The sequence below is a fragment of the Somniosus microcephalus genome, chromosome 12 (genome assembly GCF_052327205.1).
Source record: "Somniosus microcephalus isolate GS21.2 chromosome 12, FLI_Smic_1.0, whole genome shotgun sequence".
Taxonomy (NCBI): Eukaryota; Metazoa; Chordata; class Chondrichthyes; order Squaliformes; family Somniosidae; genus Somniosus; species Somniosus microcephalus.
In genome coordinates this window covers 50,628,999-50,647,090 of record NC_140998.1, presented here as the reverse complement: position 1 = coordinate 50,647,090, position 18,092 = coordinate 50,628,999, and the positions used below count along the sequence as shown (strand labels likewise).

Here is an 18,092-nt window from a genome sequence, read left to right as displayed (position 1 = left end):
TGAAGCAGGCACCATGTGTGGCAAAGGGAAGGTGAAGACACAGCCGTGACATAAGGCGATGCGCAGACATTGTTTGTGTAACAGGACATTTTTGCAACACAAATTATATTCTCAAAGTCTGTCCTTTATTGAGCACGAGCCTCCGTGAAATGCCGCCTGGAAATAGGTTACAAGTAACTTATTAAGTATTGTTCCCTTTGACGGGTCTTTTTTATTTGCTGCAGTTGTGGTGTTTTGCAGCAAAAAAAAATCTTAATCGGTTCAGATTGTATTAAAATAAAGTGTTAAACCGCAGCAAAAGAAAAAAGGGGGTTGGATGCACGCCAGTGTTTACCTGCGGACCTCCATTGCTTTCTTATCCCGTCCCCTTCCCACCCTAGATCTGAATGGGTGACAGAGCTCAGCTCCCCCGGAACGGGCTCGCACCTGAGATACCGAGAGCGTCAACAAGCTCCTAGCAACTCGCTTGGAAACAGACAACCTCTGCTCGCCATTGGGCCAATCGGCGGGGACGCTGCGGTGTGATGTGAGTTTCATGCTTCTCTTCATTAACAGATTGTCGCTCAGAAGCCAGGGAGGAGAGCGGCCGCTTGGACATTTCCCCGGGGCAGGACTCAGGAGGAGGAGGACCTGGCTGCGAGAAGCAACTTGGCGGGCCCAGGAGAAGCTGTGGATCTCATTCGTACGCGGGGGAGGGGTCCGGTAAAAGGTTCATTTCCACCTGGGGATAAACCCGCTCGTCTCATGGGATCAAACCTTCGTTAGTCTGATTATTGGCAAGGTAATTCTGAACAAGATCAAGAGTTACCTGCTTGAGCGAGCAGGTGATCTCAGAAGGCTATGGGTTGAAAACTCAGAAAAGTTAACACAGTCTAACAGTTTGCACTACTGAAAACAACTAGCTTCCACACCGGGTCCGATAGAGTCTTTCTCCCCTTTAAATTTTATCAGTTAACTTTCTCCATATCTACAAATGAGATAAGTTGTTTAAAATATCCTCGGGGATTTCAGAACTAGGGCCATGTAACATGATTAGAGTGTGAGATTTGATTCTTGTTACCTCCCTCTCCGGGTCTGTTTGCAGGTCTCCGTCCGATAGGCAGTCAAACCGATTCGTGTTGTAATAGTTTCCAGCCTTGGACTTATTTCAGTCTCGGCTCTTTCACACTGCCATCCATCCCCACCGATCTTTCGAGTGTCGGACAGTAAGTGGTGTTCAATGAAAATGCATGACTGTGACAGAGGTGTTTTTTTTTTAACTACCTTCGTTTGTAAACCGGCGGAGACCCAACTTTAGAAAGGGGAGAAAGGGTGAATTGCAAACACCTTCCAATTTCAAAGATAATTGCATTATCTGACAATTCACCATGTATCTGGTTAACAAAAATCGATTTGAGTCTCGGAGTATTCTGCTCGTTCTAATGCACTGTGGCTTTTGATCAAAGCAGGAGTGCAGTTCAATTCACGCACTTCAGTTTTACATATATTTGCCAATTTACCTAGATTGCCCACTGCACATTCTATTCTAGTTTTTCCAATTATTTTCTAAAGGAAAAGGGATAAATCTTTTATGAGTTTTTTTAAGGCGGATGATTTTAATCAACCTTTTTTCCTGGATATGATTCTGACATGCTTATTTGTATTTTATGAATTTCTCGTTCTGAACTGTGGTTTTTAATTGGCGTTTATACGTTTAAAGTCTTGTACTATCCTTGGTTCCAGGGTTTGATTACATATCAGACGCATAATATTCTTATATAGGGGAAAAAAGGGCAGTTCACAAAACCTCTGCCTTCTGATCAGTTGGAAGTAAATCAGTAAAATATACAAATAAATCAATCCCCTTTCAAAAAAAGTGATTGGTGCAGATGTATAATAGGTCCTGGAGTGAGTCTGCAAGCTGAAGGCGAGGTAATCAAATCCACTCAGCCCAAAGGTTACCTGGCAGCCTTGAGCTTGGAGATCAGGTAATGGTATCCATTCACCCAAGGTTATGGGATCTGGGCATCGCTGGCAAGGCCAGCATTTATTGCCCATCCCTAGTTGCCCTGAGAAGGTGGTGGTGAGCTGCCTTCTTGAACCACTGCAGGCCGTGTGGTCCGAGTTACTGCTCACACAATATGTAGCCTGGTACCTAGTACCCTCCAAGCTGAGAGATCAAGTAATGGGGCTTGCCGTTCTATCAGATTCTGATCCTAGAGACCAGGTAATGCCAAACTATTGCCAGGGATCTGAAGACCAAAATATTGGAATTAATCAAGTCCAGCCTCTAGTTGTTGCCTGATGGTCATATAATGGAACCCATTCATTGCTTTGCCAAGTGGTATCTATCCTGTCCACTCTTTACTTGTGAGATGACCAGTTGATTAAATGTTTTCAGCCCAGCTTTGACTGGCTGCTCTTGTGGGTGTGAGATGAGGAAGGGTGGGAATATTTCATCGCAGAAACAAAGACAAACTTCTGGTGCTGGAGTTTAAAATTTGTATCAATGGTTACTATCTTTCAGTTACCAAAGGGAGCTGTGAAAATAATAGCAACCTCAAACATTAGAAGAAAATAGGAAATTATACCTGTTTCATCGTGCAAAGAAAGCACGAGAAAAGGGAATTCCATTAACCTGAAGTGCATTTAATTGTACTGCCTGCATTGAGTCCTAGGCCAAAAGAGCAGTTGAGGCGTAAGCTCACATGTATTTATTTTAGTGCATGTGCTCCATACTAGCAAAATCCTGGCGGCCTGGCTGCTACTTGACTCCTCCTGATGGGTGTGCAGCACTAACATGGGCGACAATCCCTGCTGATTGTATGTAGCAGCTTCTGATCGAGCTTACAGCAAATACACCCAATTATTATTATTTGTTTTAAAGAACTGTGTTGCTTCCTGGCAAAGCCTCTAGCTGATGCTTACAAGAATGGTCTCTGTTAAATTTGGGATGCAAAATGGCAGATCTTTGTAGGAGGGAGGCTATTGGAATTCCAAATTCTCCAAAGTAAGAGATCTAAAACCGACTCTTCTAATGAAAATACTTACTGTGGTGAGAAGTTGTTGTCATTTTATTGGACCGGCCACTTTCCCTTTAAGAGTCAGGTAACTGACAAATGGAGTGGTGGTAGGAATCTTCTAGAGTGGCAATGAGTCTCTGCAAGGAGGTAGAATTGAAACTAAAAAAATAAAAATGCATACTTCTGTTCGTTTTTATTCATTCATGGGATGTGGGTGTTGCTGGCAAGGCCAGCATTTATTGCCCATCCCTAATTGCCCTTGAGAAGGTGGTGGTGAGCCGCCACCTTGAACCGCTGCAGTAGTGGTTTGGTACAACTGAGTGGATTGCTAGGCCATTTCAGAGGGCAGTTAAAAGTCAACCACATTGCTTTGGGTCTGGAGTCACACATAGGCCAGACCAGGTAAGGATGGCAGATTTCCTTCTCTAAAGGATATTCATGAACCAGATGGGTTTTTATGACAATCTGGTAGTTTCATGGTCACCATTACTGATACTAGCTTTTTATTCCAGATTTATTTAATTCCCCAGCTGCCGTGATGGGATTTGAAATCACATCTATCAGATCATTAGTCCAGGCCTCAGGATTACTAGTCCAGTAACATAACCACTATGCTACCGTATGCTGTAAATCAGTTTAAAACCAAGACAAACCTTGGTCCAGTTTTGACACTTAACTTGCATTTACCTTCTTTTAATGGATGTCATACTACTCTATTACAGTAAGAGATTGAATAAGATGATAATGCACCATGTTGATGCTCCAGTGTTCCATGGTTATGAGGGTTGTGCCTCCTCTCTGCCACTCAGTACGTTGTTTATTTCAGCTGTGCCATCATGGGGGAAGCTCCCTGAAACATTAGTCCTTCCTCATATGGAGGCAAAGACATTGGATGAGCCAGTCAGCATGTCTGTTCTTTAGATGCTCAAGAACAGCATAGACAGAGGTCTGGGAGTAGGTTGCCTGTCTGTTCTTTTAATCATGGAATGGGACATAGTGTGGGAGACCTACAAATCGGAGGGAAAATATAGTAAGAAAGGGATTGGGATAGTTTAAAGAAAAGCAAACAATCTTCAAGTCTAACATTATGATTCGCTTTACCATGGACTTCTTGACATATACTAAACTGCTTTAAAATAGAACAATGGGAGACCATTAAAACATCATATTCTAACCAAAAGCAGAAGCATATGAGAGTTTGTTTTCTGTCTGTATCATAAATAAATGAATATCAAATAATTATATATTGTTCACCTTAAAGAAAGGGGAAGCTATTTCCTCTGAGGAAAGTTAGGTTGGCTCATGGGTGGCACAATGAATGTGTAAATAACAGTCAGTGTAATCCCTTTTTAATACAAGTATATGTGAGAAGAAGTGGAGAGAATAAAGACAGATGGGTCAACAGTAACATAATCATGTGTTTGTATTGCATCATGTTTTATAACAAATTGACATGTAGTTCTGCTTGAGCATTGGAGAAAAAAACAGCTTACACATACAGCTGAGTTTATTCCTGATACTTACCTTGCACATCTTTAGTTGTTTTGAGACCTAAACAATTCATAGACTTTTACTTTCTCAATTATAATATCCTTACCTATTTATGAAAGCAGGAGGTTCATAAGTATTTTTGTTATAGCAGAACACTATCAGCTAAGGTGCAAATTGGAAGTCACGAGATGAAGCCCGTACAGTTATAACTTGCAGTGTCAAACGTTAACTTATTTGAAGTTTGTTTTTAGAAAAGTATAATTTTGAATGTTATTCTTCAGAAGTGAAGATAATTTTACAACCATATAGTCGCTGAACAGTGTAACATACTTCTTGAAGAAGCACATACATTGGCCTGTAAATCTTTCATGCCTCCGCCCCCTGTCTTTCTATCAGCAGTGGCGGCTGTGTCTATAGCCCCATGTTCTGGAATTTCCTCCCTAAGCTTTTCCACCTCTCCACATCCAATTCCTGTTTTAAGACTGTCCTTGAGACCCATCTCTTTGACCAAACTTTTGAACACTCCTCCTTATATCTCCTTCTTTGGCTAGGCATCCAGTTTTGTCTGATTACACCTCTGTGAAGTGTCTTGGGATGCTTTTCTACATTAAAGTCACTATAAAACTGCAAGTTATTGTTATTAGCAAACAAACCTATCTCACAGTTCTGGTATTTATTATTACACTGTACTGTGTTTTAGTACTAAAGATAGTTCAACTTGCTCCATTTTATTTCTTTTTGATTGATGTATATGTGCGAAAAGGGTTACTCCATGGGGTTGATTTTCAGTGTGCTGTGAAGCGGGCTTTTAGGCGTGCGGGGGGCAAAAATCCCGAATTCGGGGGTCCAGACACCATCCCACCCAAAACCCGCCTCCACGTAAGTTTCAAAGGAGGCAGGTACCCGCCCCACACTGGGACCCGCCGAACCGAGGTGGGAAGGGATTAGTGCCAATTAACTGCCTGTTAACAGGTAGTTAACAGGCAGCTTTTAGCCTAATCCCTATTTTGAAGGGTGTCATGTGGGATTCCCAATGGCTCCGAACCACGCCAGGTTAGAGCAGGCGGGCCGTCGGGTTGAAGGACTTGGAGGGGTCGAGATGTCGGTGTTCAGGTGAGTGATGGGTGCATGAGTGCAAAGGTAAGTGTGTTTGGTGTGTCTAAAGTGTGTAAAGAAGTTTAAATTACCTGTACTTACCTTTACAGCCTTTCTTCCTCTAGGCTTCGGGAGTCCATCATTCAGCCGGCACTGAAAGCTGAATGGCCGCGAGCTGTTAAAAGTGACAGCCTTCAGCTTTCAGTGCCGGCGAGAGTTCTAACTGAATCTGCGTAGAAGGACTCAGGTTAGAAGTAAGACTGTCAGTGTTTGACAGCTTCAAATAGCTGTGAAACACTGATATTTCATCTGTCAAGACGTCTTGACAGATGAAATTTCAGTCTGTGACATCACCTGTTGCCGGGTGGCCCTTAATTGGCCTGCTGAGCCCGCTGGGCGGGCTCAACAAGGTCAATCAAGGGGAAATCGCGTGGATTGGCTGCATCTCAATGGAGGCGGGACTAAAACCCGAAAGTTGTAGTCCCGCCTCCTTCCCGACTGCTGAATGAAAATCAACCCACTCTTCAATGGAGGCTGTCCAATTTGTACCATTTTTACCATTTCAAACTACCATGAGGATGATATGCCTGCTAAATCTGTCCTACCTATTTTTGAGAGCAGGCTCACTGACAAGACCACATTTGAAATAATTTTGCAGGGAACTCTTGTAGTTTGTACACTCTGCTCCAAGCTGGTGGAAGTTTGTTAACTAATATATAACTGATTCCTTCCATCCTAGATTTATTTTATTTCTATAACCTTCACTCTACCAGGACTCTATCAACAGCTGCCTGAACAATCCTTTCATGTTCTCGCCCCTCCTTATCCCAGCTCTAAAACCTTCCGAGAACCATGTGTTCCTCCAACTCTGGCCTCTTGTGCATGCCCCGCTCCCTTTGTCGCACCATTGATGGCCGTACCTTCAACTGTTTAGGCGCTACGCTCTGGAATTCCCTCCCTAAACCTTTCTACCTCTCCATCTCGCTCTCCTCCTTTAAGACTCTCCTTAAAACCTACCCCATTGTCTAAGCTTTCAGTCACCCCTCCTACTATCTCCTTCTTTGGCTTGGTGTTGATTTTTGTCTGATTCTGCTTCTGTGAAGCACCTTGGGACATTTGTTCTACTTTAAAGGCACTATATAAATGCAATAAAAACAAAATACTGGAAATACTCAGCAGGTCAGGCAGCATTTGTGGAGAGAGAAACAGAGTTAACGTTTCAGATTGATGACCCTTCGTCAGAACTGGAAAAAGCTGCAGATATAATAGGTTTTAAGCAAGTACAGAGCCAGGGAAAGGGGCGGTAGGGGAGGAAAGAACAAAAGGGAAGGTCTGTGATAAGGTGAAAGGCAGGAGTGATTAAATGACAAAAGGGATGATGGTGTAATGCAAAAGGGGGAGGTAATGGGATGTAAAGAAACAAAAGATGTGTCTAGAAGAGCTGTAAATAGTAACAGCAGAATCATTACCAGCAACTGCTTTCTGAAAAAAAATGGGAGCAGTGGTTATGATCTGAAATTGTTGAACTCTATGTTGAAGGCTGTAAAGTGCCTAATCGAAAAATGAAATGCTGTTCCTCGAGCATCATTAGAACAGTGTAGGAGGCCGAGGACAGAGAGGTCGGGGTAGGAGTGGGGTGGAGAATTAAAGTGACAAGCGACCGGAAGCTCAGGGTCACGCTTGTGGACTGAAAGGAGGTGTTCCACAAAGCAGTCACCCAATCTGCATTTGGTCTCCCCAATGTAGAGGAAACCGCATCGTGAGCAGCAGATACAGTATACTAAATTGAAAGAAGAGGGATTCTAAGAGTACAAATGAGGGCACAATTGGTGTTTTTGCTCCCTATTGAAAGGTTCATAAAATAGGGTTAAATTGCATTATGTTTGTCATTATTTTACATGATGATAAATATCCTTTCAAGGAATATAAAAGAGTCAAATGAAGGAGAATCCATTTTCCACCAATTTCAGAGTGGGTTGAGATTTTGCCTTTGGCTCTGAGGCTAGGCCAGGGTGTCCAGTTTCCTTTGTGCATATCATAGAGTCTGTGGGCCATGTATAAATAAAGAAATAAACTGTGTGTATGTATGTGTAATATATAAAATGTCTGTATTACATGTATAAAGCTCTGCTGACACTAATAAGAACTGAAACCCTGGAACAGCAAGCAGTGTAAAGGCCATCAAATGTGCTGCTCACCTTTTTGCCAGCTGTCTGCTCCCCACTCTCTTTTGCTGGCTGGATTATATTTCTTCTCTGCTCATTGCTGGCTCACTGATAATATTTCTTTCGCTTTTGTTGTTTTTAAAACTTCGTCAGCCTGGAGACTTGAAATTCTTTCTCCGCTCATTGATGGAAAAAACCATTTCTTCATTGATGGATTCAGCAACTAACTTTAGGACCTTTTCCCAATCTGCTAGGCCACTAAATTCAAACATGTAAACTTCAAAAAGATAAAGCTAACCGTAGAAGATCTGCATCTTAAGCATGCAAATAGAAAATGAGTGATCAGGGACCAGATGGCTGGATTGGCCCATGGGCCATAATTTGGATACCATAAGTTCTTATTACATTTTCTGATGTGGTCATGTTTTGCAATGTTAGACTTTAGCAAACGTTTCCACGTATACAACAGGGTTTTACAGGCAGTCAAAAGGCTGATTCGGAAGTCTTAAATGTGGTGGTGTGGGTCTCTCTTCACTGCAAGCCCTAGGATGCCTTCAGGTTGTCTTTTAAAAATGTGTATTCTTTGTATTTTGTCCATAAATGCAAAGATATTGTTTCCGATGAGAATTACACGTGGGCAAATCCAAAAGAGATGTATGACTGTGCTTGTTTCTATGTAGTAACTTTAGCAGATGGTGTTTGTGTTCACTTTCAAATTTGCTAAAGCAGCTCGGGGAGATTTTTCCAGGGGCTGCTAATCTCACTGGTATAGGTGTTTGGTTTTATAGTGGCTGCATTGTGTGCGTGGTGTGGAACGTATAGTTCCGAGTATTTCAAGTTTTGTAATGTATTGGAGAAATCTGTCAGTCTTAATTAAAAAGTGTGTGTCTTTTATAATGGGAGATCTTAAAGTGACTTCTTTAGGCTAAACTGCTCAGTTATGCAGTCTGTGAAACTAGGACAGGTATCCAACCAGGTGCAGCCAGTTATGAAATTGTTAACTTTGTGTCACCATTTTTTAAAACCGTGGCAGATTTGTGCTGCATCAACCACTGTATCTGCAACAAAGCAATCTTCATAACCACTTTAAAAATCTTTATCAAAGTATGGTTCAAAAATTAATTTGCAACATGAAATTCAATAATAATCACATAATCAATTGCACGTTTTTGTTTAACCTAATGTGTTGCAATGCAAGAAAATATACCAGATGACATAGTTCGTTTAAGTGACCCATTATAGGTTCGCAGTCCCCATTAGCAGGTTGCAGATGTGTGGTTACAGTTCAGTCACACATCGGGAACCTGCTAATAAGAGGCAGAGAATGTCACAAATGGGACATGTAACATTTCTGAAACCGTTTATTGATCACTGGGTTGGGTGAGCTGAAATTGGGACTGCCCCATTCGAACTGATAACCTTGTGTAAGTATCGCTTGAATAATTCTGACAAGATTAATGAGCTCTATTAATCTTAAGCATGAATTGCTTGCAGTTCTTCACTGGATTTGGCTTCATATCCATAGATCTACTGCCACCTAGAGTGACTTATCTTGATTTGCTATCCATTCAAGCTCATTACCATGTTGTTATGACTGTACATAATAATATATAGTCAAAACACAAGCTGGCAGCCAAATTGGATGGATGTGGATTATGTAAAGCATTATCTGTGTCTTTCTTTAGGGCTGTCCTTTAAAACTGAACTGCCAGATGATCTTTGAAAAGCAATCTGATTAACAAACACAAGCAAAATAATTTTGCTTTAAACTAGAGAGGTAAATGGGTATGTGCAATGCTTCTCCTTTTTACAGTGGCACATGTTGTTGTTGTTCATGGATGCCATGTATAGTGGAATATTTTGATCAGAACAGCCTAATGATCTAGGCATTGACCATCCAAAGGTCAGAAATGGGAAGCAATCAGTCTTTTTTCTGATTTATTTTCCAGTAACCAAGAAGGTACTTCCAGTACTTGACCATCCAAAGGGGTGCTGGGATATTTTGACTGGGCAGTCTAATAGCTTATTAGTCAAGTGGAAGACCGAATGGGATAGAGTGAAGAAACTATTAAGGTTAGTGTTTGGGCTTAGTTTTTTTAAGAACACGGCTAAGAACTTAGATATGCATTAAACTGATCTTTTCATGTTCCAGGATACCACCGAGAATTATTTTCAAAAGCCTCATTGCTCCCACCAGCTCGGTGATGATTTTTTAACAGCCCAGTATTAAAAAATTGTCAGGAATCTCCTTCATACTTTGTTGTATCTCAGGTCTGCATACACTGTCATGTGTAGAATGGTCACCACTCTTATACTGTGCATCAAAATTATTGAATTGTGTTTTTCTTAAACCAACTTAAAATTTATTTTAATATTTATTTCAATTGAAAACAGGACTACTTCTTGTTTCAGGGTATAATTGGAGAAGAAAGTACTTCAGTTAAAGAAAAAAGCACTTTAAAGGCACCAGTTGAGGTTAAGCTGGTTGGTCAACCTTAGTGAGAAAGCATGGAACATGAAAAGGCCACTCCTCAGTGGACCATGTATAATCTGCATTGTCATAGATTCTCAGTGGAAGTAAATAATCAGAGGTGAAACTTCAAAGATTAGAAGACACATTCTAATCCTGACCAAAGCTACAAAGTGCAAAAGATTTATGTTCAGAAGAAGACATGAACCATAGTGCTCTGTAGAGTATTAGGCCATCTATGTGCCATATTTATTCACATAAACCTAAATAGGTTTTTGTCTTACTTCCTAGTAATAGTAATTAACTGTGGTAGTATTGCCAAGTTTTAATGGGAATTATTATTACAAATCTACTCCATGACCTTTATCACTTTGAACTGTACACAGAGAGTTGGGAGAATCTGCTAAACGGAGTGGCGACGGGAATTTGGCGGGAGTGGGAATTTGGTGCAGAGGAGAAATGAGGTGCTAAGTACTTTAAAGCAAGAGGCAACAGTAAATAAGTAAATATATAAATAATCAGAGTAATTAATTTGATCTAAGGGGATAAAATTAAAATTAACTAAGTAGGGGATACCAACATTAAAGAGATCCAAATTGCATTAAATAAAACTTTGGTAGACATAAATAATTGAATATTAAATAGGAGTAAGGGGATACTAAACTAAAAATGTATAACTAACATAAGTAGATAGACCTTTAAGTAAAATGATGGAACTGCTGAGATCCATTGCCTGCAATTCCTGTGCCATGTGGGAACTCCAGGACGCTCCATGTATCCTGGATAACCATGTGTCCAGTTGCTCGTACTCAGGGTTTCTGAGCTTGAGGAGCAGCTGGAGTCATGGCAGGGCACACAGGAGGCTGAGAATTTCCTAAAGCGCACGTTCCAGGAGGTGGTCACCCCACAGCTAAAGAGAGTTCAGGAGGATAGTCAATGGATGGCCACCCAGCAGGGTAGGAAGAGGCAGGCAGTGCATGAATCCTCTGGGAGTGTGGCCCTCTCAAACTGGATTTCAGTGCTGAATACAGGTGAGGGTGACAACACCTTGAGGGGGGCTGCAGTCTAGAGCACATCCATGGCATTGTGGGGCAATTGACTGCACGGGGGCACAGCAAAGTATAAAAATGCAATAGTCATAGGAGGTTCAATAGCCAGGGGGATAGACAGGCGTCTCTGCGACTGTCGATGTGATACATGGTGTGTTGCCTCCCTGGTGCCAGGGTAAAGGACATCACTGAGAGGGCATAGAACATTTTGAGGGGGGTAGGGGAACAGCCAGAAGTCATGGTCCATGTGGGAACCAATGATATAGGTAGGAAAAATGTTGAAGCCCTGCAGTCAGAGTTTCAGGAGCTTGGGATGAAATTGAAGAGCAGGACCTCAAAGGTAGTAATCTCCGAATTACTCCCAGTGACACACGCTAGTGAGTATAGGAATAGTAGGATAAGGCAGGTTAATGTGTGTCTGGAGAAATGGTACATAACCTCAGATTCCTGAGACATTGGGACCAGTTCTGGGGCAAGAGGGACCTACTCAAGGTGGATGGGTTGTGTAAAGTCTGTGGGTTGTTTAGTTAATTAATACACAGACTACCAGAGTAACTTAAAACAGGACTTTACTATTCGAAGGTCAGGGCGAATCTGCCCAATAAATCCTGACACAGCACTTATATACCGGTGTGGTCACCGTCGGTATTACAGTATACAGAAGCCAACAAAGTAGTGCAACACCTAAAGTAGTTCTCTTAAAGGTGGACGGTTACATACAATAGTTCTCTTAAAGGTAGATGGGTACATACACTACAATCCTCCCCTTTTAGCTTACAACATACTGATTCCCCATTAAACATACATTATAACATATATATAACTTTATGCAAGACAGTTCACAGATTCAGTCTCTCTGGAGGTTTCCGGACTCTGTCCGGATAACGCCTCGGTGGTGTCGTAACTCCCGGCGGGGTAGTAGGTGCTTCTGGCAAGGTCGATTCGGCTTGAAGGACAGTGTCAGGTTCATCTGATTCCAGTATTACCAGATCGGAGGTAGGTGTTCTGGGTATCTCTGTCTCAACATTAACCGTGTAAGGTGGTGGAGTAGGTTGGCCATTTGTGGCTGACCCTATGATCTGGTCAACATGGCGCCTTATTATACTGTCTCCAATGTCCACCGTATACATCAACGGCCCTAGCCTTTTTCCAATAGTTCCAGGCTGCCATTTCTCGGTACGGTAGTCCCGGGCCAAAACTTGTTGACCTATCTGAAAAGATCTAGTTGGCCTTTCATTCATGCCCTGGAATTGCCGGTTCTCTACGTCCCTTCTGACGTTTGGCTTAAGCAAATCCAGCCGGCATCTTAGTCGTCTATTAAAAAACATCATGGCGGGAGTTTGATTTGTGACCGCATGTGTTGCATTCCTGTACGCCAACAAGAAGCTATCCACCTTATGTTGTAAGTTAATGGCTTCATTACCCATGGCCTTTATGGCCTTCTTGAAGGTCTGGACAAACCTTTCAGCCAATCCATTGGAGGCGGGATGGTATGGGGCTGACGTGTAGTGCTTAACCCCATTGCTCTTTAAGAATTTCTTGAATTCTTTGGACACAAATTGCGGTCCATTATCAGAACAGATCTGTTCCGGCAGCCCATCCCTAGCAAACATGGTCCTTAACACTGTGATGGTTTTTTCCGTGGTGGTGGTGGACATCTTTATTACCTCCGGCCACTTGGAGTGTGCATCCACCGCTATTAGAAACATTGAGTCCATAAATGGACCAGCAAAGTCGATGTGTACCCTTTGCCAAGGAGATGAGGGCCACTCCCATGGATGCAGAGGAGCCTGTGGTGGCGCGTTTTGGACCTTCTGGCATCCTAGACAGCTCTTAGTGATTTCTTCGATGTCCCCATCAATGCCTGGCCACCACACAAACGCTCTTGCTAGGTTCTTCAATTTCACTCCACCCAGATGTCCCTCATGCAGCTCCTTTAACACCTTCTGTTGAAGTTTGGGTGGAATCACCACTCTAGATCCACACATCAGGGTTCCTCGACACACTGACAGCTGTTCTTTTCTCTGCGAAAATGCTGGCAGCGTTGGTTCGCCCTGTGCTGGCCATCCCTCCACCGTTAAATCATAGACTCGTGAGAGAGTTGGGTCATTTCTTGTTTCGTTTTCGATCATCGAATTTGTTACTGGTAGACATTCCACTATGGATGAGTGGAACATCTCTACCGGGTCCACTGTAGTCGCTTCTTCTACTATCGGCAATGGCAAGCGCGATAACCCATCAGCATTTCCATGCTGTTTGGACCTTTTGTATTCGATGTCATATTGGTGTGCCCCAAGTAACACGGACCACCTCTGTAACCTTTGCGCTGTCATGGTGGAAACGGCCTTGTTAGGGTTGAATATGGACACCAACGGCTGGTGGTCTGTCAGTAATGTGAACTTCTTGCCCTGCAGGTAATGATTGAATTTCTTTACGCCCCACACAAGGCTGAGGGCCTCCCTATCTATTTGAGCATAATTTCACTCCGCGGAGGTCAATGATCGGGACGCGAATGCCACTGGCCTTTCCGAGCCATTTGGTAACTTGTGTGAAAGTACTGCTCCAATTCCATAGGGGGAAGCATCACAAGCTAGACGAAGAGGTAACGTTGGGTTGAAATGAGCCAACACTTCTTCAGAGGTAATCAACGCCTTGCTTCTGCGAAAGGCCTTTTTACATTCCTCACTCCACTTCCATGGTACTTCTTTCCGCAACAGAGCGTTCAGCGGATGCAGCACCGTGGATAGATTCGGCAGAAACTTGTGATAATAATTAATCAACCCCAAGAACGATCTTAACTGTGATACGTTTTCCGGAGCGGGGGCCTTCACGACAGCTTCTATCTTGTCAGGTGACTTGTGCAGCCCCTCTCGGTCAATGACATGACCGCAGTACGAGATCCGTTTTTGGAAGAACTCACATTTCTTGCGATTAACTCGAAGGCCACATTGCTTCAACCTAGTGAGCACCAGTTTCAAATTTGTGAGGTGTTCTTCCTCGTCTTGTCCCGTAATCAGGATATCGTCTAAGTAACACTGCGTGCTTGGAATTCCTTGTAATACCTGCTCCATGGCCCTCTGCCAAATTGCTGGAGCCGAAGCTACCCCAAAAACCAGTCTACTATAATGATACAAGCCTCTGTGTGTGTTGATGGTGAGGTACTGACGCGACTCTTCCTCGACTTCCATTTGTAAGTATGCCTGTGCCAGGTCTATCTTGGTGAAGTGTTTCCCTCCAGCCAACGAAGCAAAGATGTCTTCAATCCGCGGAAGCGGGTATTGTGCCGTGTGAAGCACCGGATTCACTGTGATCTTGAAGTCTCCGCAGATGCGGACCTTCCCCGGTCCCCCTGGCTTGTTACTTGGTGATGACTTCATGACGGGAACAATGGGCGTGGCCCACTCACTCCAGTCCACTTTTGACAGTACCCCTGATCGTTCAAGTTCTTCCAGTTCTGCCTCCACAGCAGGTCGTATCGCGTAAGGTACCGATCTGGCTTTGAAAAATTTTGGGCTTGCATGTTCTGCAATCTTAACCTTTGCTTTAATTCCTTGCAGTGTTCCCAGTCCTTGCTGGAATACCTCTTTAACTTCGTCCAATATTCTGGACAACCGTTCAGGTTTGACATCTTCCTTTCCGGAATCTACCGTCATGGTGTTTAGTGAATGCCAGTCTATCTTTATTTTCCTGATCCACTCCCATCCCAGAAGTGGTGGACCTCCCTCAGGCAACACATACAGGTCCATCCTTTGGTGATCTTTGTCCTTGTATCTCACCTTGACTTCTATCTTTCCGATGGGGTATACTTTGTGCCCCGTGTATGTCTGCAATACTAGTTCCGTATCCCGTAGGGGAATATGCTTGAATAACTTTTTATAATCATGCTTATTCATGACCGTCAACGCCGATCCGGTGTCCACTTCCATTTTCACTTGGACTTTTGCAATCTGTAGTGTGATCCAGATAGCTTGTCGGTCAGCTTCTTTACTCACATTATGACTCCTCAGACTACCCAGTGCCTTGCTGTTGGAGTCTGAGTCCGAATTCTGTTCATCTGGACTCTTCCTAGTCACCTCATGTACCTTCCTGTACCTCTTTTGTGGTGACTCATTATTGTTGGTCTTCTTTCCTGACCGGCATACCTTAGCTATGTGACCGAGCTTGCCACATTTCCTACATTCCTGGTTTTTAAACCAGCATTGGTTCTGGTCGTGTGTTGTCTTCCCACAACGATAGCATTTCTTTGTACCCGAAGTAATTTGCTGCACACTGAGTGCCGCTGCCTTTAGCTGCATTTCCGCCGTTCCTTTCGCTGCGGCTTCGTTCGATGCAGCAATAAGGACAGCCTTATCAAGTGTAAGATCGTTCTCTTCGAGCAGTCGTTTTTGTGTTTCTTCCTTCGACATTCCGCACACGAATTTGTCTCTGAGTGCCTCTGTCAGATATTCCCTAAACTGACAGTGTTTCGCTAGCCTACGCAGTTCAATCAGGTACTCCGCGTTGCTTTCCTCTTTCCGTTGCGTTCTCGCGTAAAATTTGGATCGTTCCACTAACATCAGTGGTGCGGGGTTAAAATGATCCTTCAGGACAGCAACAATATCATCGAAAGTCTGATCCGCCGGTTTAGCTGGTGCTAGTAGATGCTTCAAGAGCCCGTATGTCTTCGCACCCATCGAGTTTAGCAAGGTTATAGCTTTGTCATCTTCTTCTATTTTATTGGCCTCACCATAGATCTCAATGCGTTCCACATACATGGCCCAGTCTTCTACCTCGGAATTAAAATCGTTGATGTTACCACGCTTAGGCATCTTCCTCTCTTCCTGATAACACCACGGATTATTTCTTTAAATTTTCTTTTTTTTTCTTCAAGATGGCGGTTCCCGCGAAAATGGCGGTTTCCCGCGCTTATCTTCTCTCCCCGCCCACTTCAATGGCGGTTCCCCGCTTCTGTCTTCTTCTCCGCCTAATGGCGGCTTCCCGCGTTTCTTTCCCTGGCGGGAGGGGTACACTTTCCCCACGGGCGACGGCCGCTGGCTTTCAGGTTCACAGCCTGCGCGTCGGCTTCAGTGCTTTCCCTTTTCTCGGCAGGGCAACCGGCGCTGGGTACACCCCGTTGACGGCGAACAGTTTCAGCCGCTGGGCTGGCTCTCGCTCAGTTCCCCTTGCTCGGGCTCTGTCTCTCTCCCGCTCGCTCGGCTCTACCGGCGCTGGGTACACCCCGTTGACGGTGAACAGTTTCAGCCGCTGGACTGGCTCTCGCTCAGTCTCCCTTGGTCGGCTCTGCCTCTCCCGCTCACTCGGCTCCCAATCGCGCCTCCCAGCCCTCTCGCAGTCTGGTGCTTCCCTCCCCGGCTGCGTCTGAGTTTATCTCTTCCCGCGCCTACGCTCCCGGTCGCAGCGCTTCGTGGCTTCGGTCGCTGCCCGGCCTTTTTCGCCGGTCGCGGTCTAGCTGTCTCACGACGCCGTTGCGTCCCCCAGCCTGCCTGTACCGCAGCTTCCTTGCTCCACGCTGCCCCAGTCTCAGCGCCTCTGGACCCGACTTCTGTCCGGCTCCTTTCCCCCTCGACCGTGGTCGAGTGCACCGCCCTTATCCTCCGGTTATTCTTTTTACTTTTCCCTTACTCACAGTCACCGTGGCCGGCTTGCTTCTCGTGCTGATCGGCTCACTCCTCACTGTGGCAGAAGGGACAGTCAGTGCCTGTTGCTGATGGAAGTCTTTGTCTCTGAATTCTTCCTCCTTTCCAGCTCTGCAGACTCGAGTTTTCTCCCAGCAGAATGACGAGGGCGGTTGCCTCTTCTCGACGCTCGTTAACTGCTTCGGAAGTATTGTTGCCGCAGGGTATGATCGGACTCGTCGCCACTGTAAAGTCTGTGGGTTGTTTAGTTAATTAATACACAGACTACCAGAGTAACTTACAGGACTTTACTATTCGAAGGTCAGGGCGAATCTGCCCAATAAATCCTGACACAGCACTTATGTACCGGTGTGGTCACCGTCGGTATTACAGTATACAGAAGCCAACAAAGTAGTGCAACACCTAAAGTCATAGAGTCATAGAGTTTTACAGCACAGAAAGAGGCCCTTCGGCCCATCGTGTCTGCGCCGCCCATCCCTCCCTGTCCAGTCTAATCCCATTTTCCAGCATTTGGTCCATAGCCTTGTATGCAATGGCATTTCAAGTGCTCATCCAAATGCTTCTTGAATGTTGTGAGGGTTCCTGCCTCTACCACCCTTTCAGGCAGTGAGTTCCAGCTTCCAACCACCCTCTGGGTGAAAAAGTTCCTCCTCAAATCCCCCCTAAATCTCCTGCCCTCTTAAAGGTGGACAGTTACATACAATAGTTCTCTTAAAGGTAGACGGGTACATACACTACAGGTTGCACCTCAAGAAAGCAGGGACCAATGTCCTCACAGAAGGGTAACTAGTACTGTAGGGGAAAACATAAGAAAACATAAGAAATAGGAGCAGGAATAGGCCACTTGGCCCCTCAAGCCTGCTCTGCCATTCAATAAGATCATGGCTGATCTTGGGCTCAAAGCCACTTCCCTGCCCACTCCCCATAACCCTTTACTCCCTTATCTTGCAAAAATCTGTCTATCTCCACCTTAAATGTATTTAATGACCCAGCCTCCACGGCTCTCTGGGGCAGAGAATTCCATAGATTTACGACCCTCTGAGAGAAGAAATTCCTCCTCATCTCAGTTCTAAAAGGGCGACCCTTTATTCTGAAACTATGCCCCTGAGTTCGAGATTTCCCCACGAGGGGAAACATCCTCTATGCAGCTACCTTGTCGAGCCCCCTCAGTATCTTATATGTTT

The 18,092-nt window shown here is 44.3% G+C and overlaps 1 long non-coding RNA gene across 2 annotated transcripts in view; it reads left to right on the top strand.

The window, feature by feature from the left end:
• Window positions 1-395: 395 nt before the first annotated feature.
• LOC147109174 (uncharacterized) overlaps window positions 396-18,092 on the top strand; it is a 35,466-nt gene continuing 17,769 nt past the window's right edge. For both annotated transcript variants that reach the window (XR_015080183.1, XR_015080184.1), the window contains exons 1-2: window positions 396-781; window positions 9,703-9,826. This is a non-coding gene — a long non-coding RNA (uncharacterized LOC147109174). The remainder of the gene's footprint in view (window positions 782-9,702; window positions 9,827-18,092) is intronic.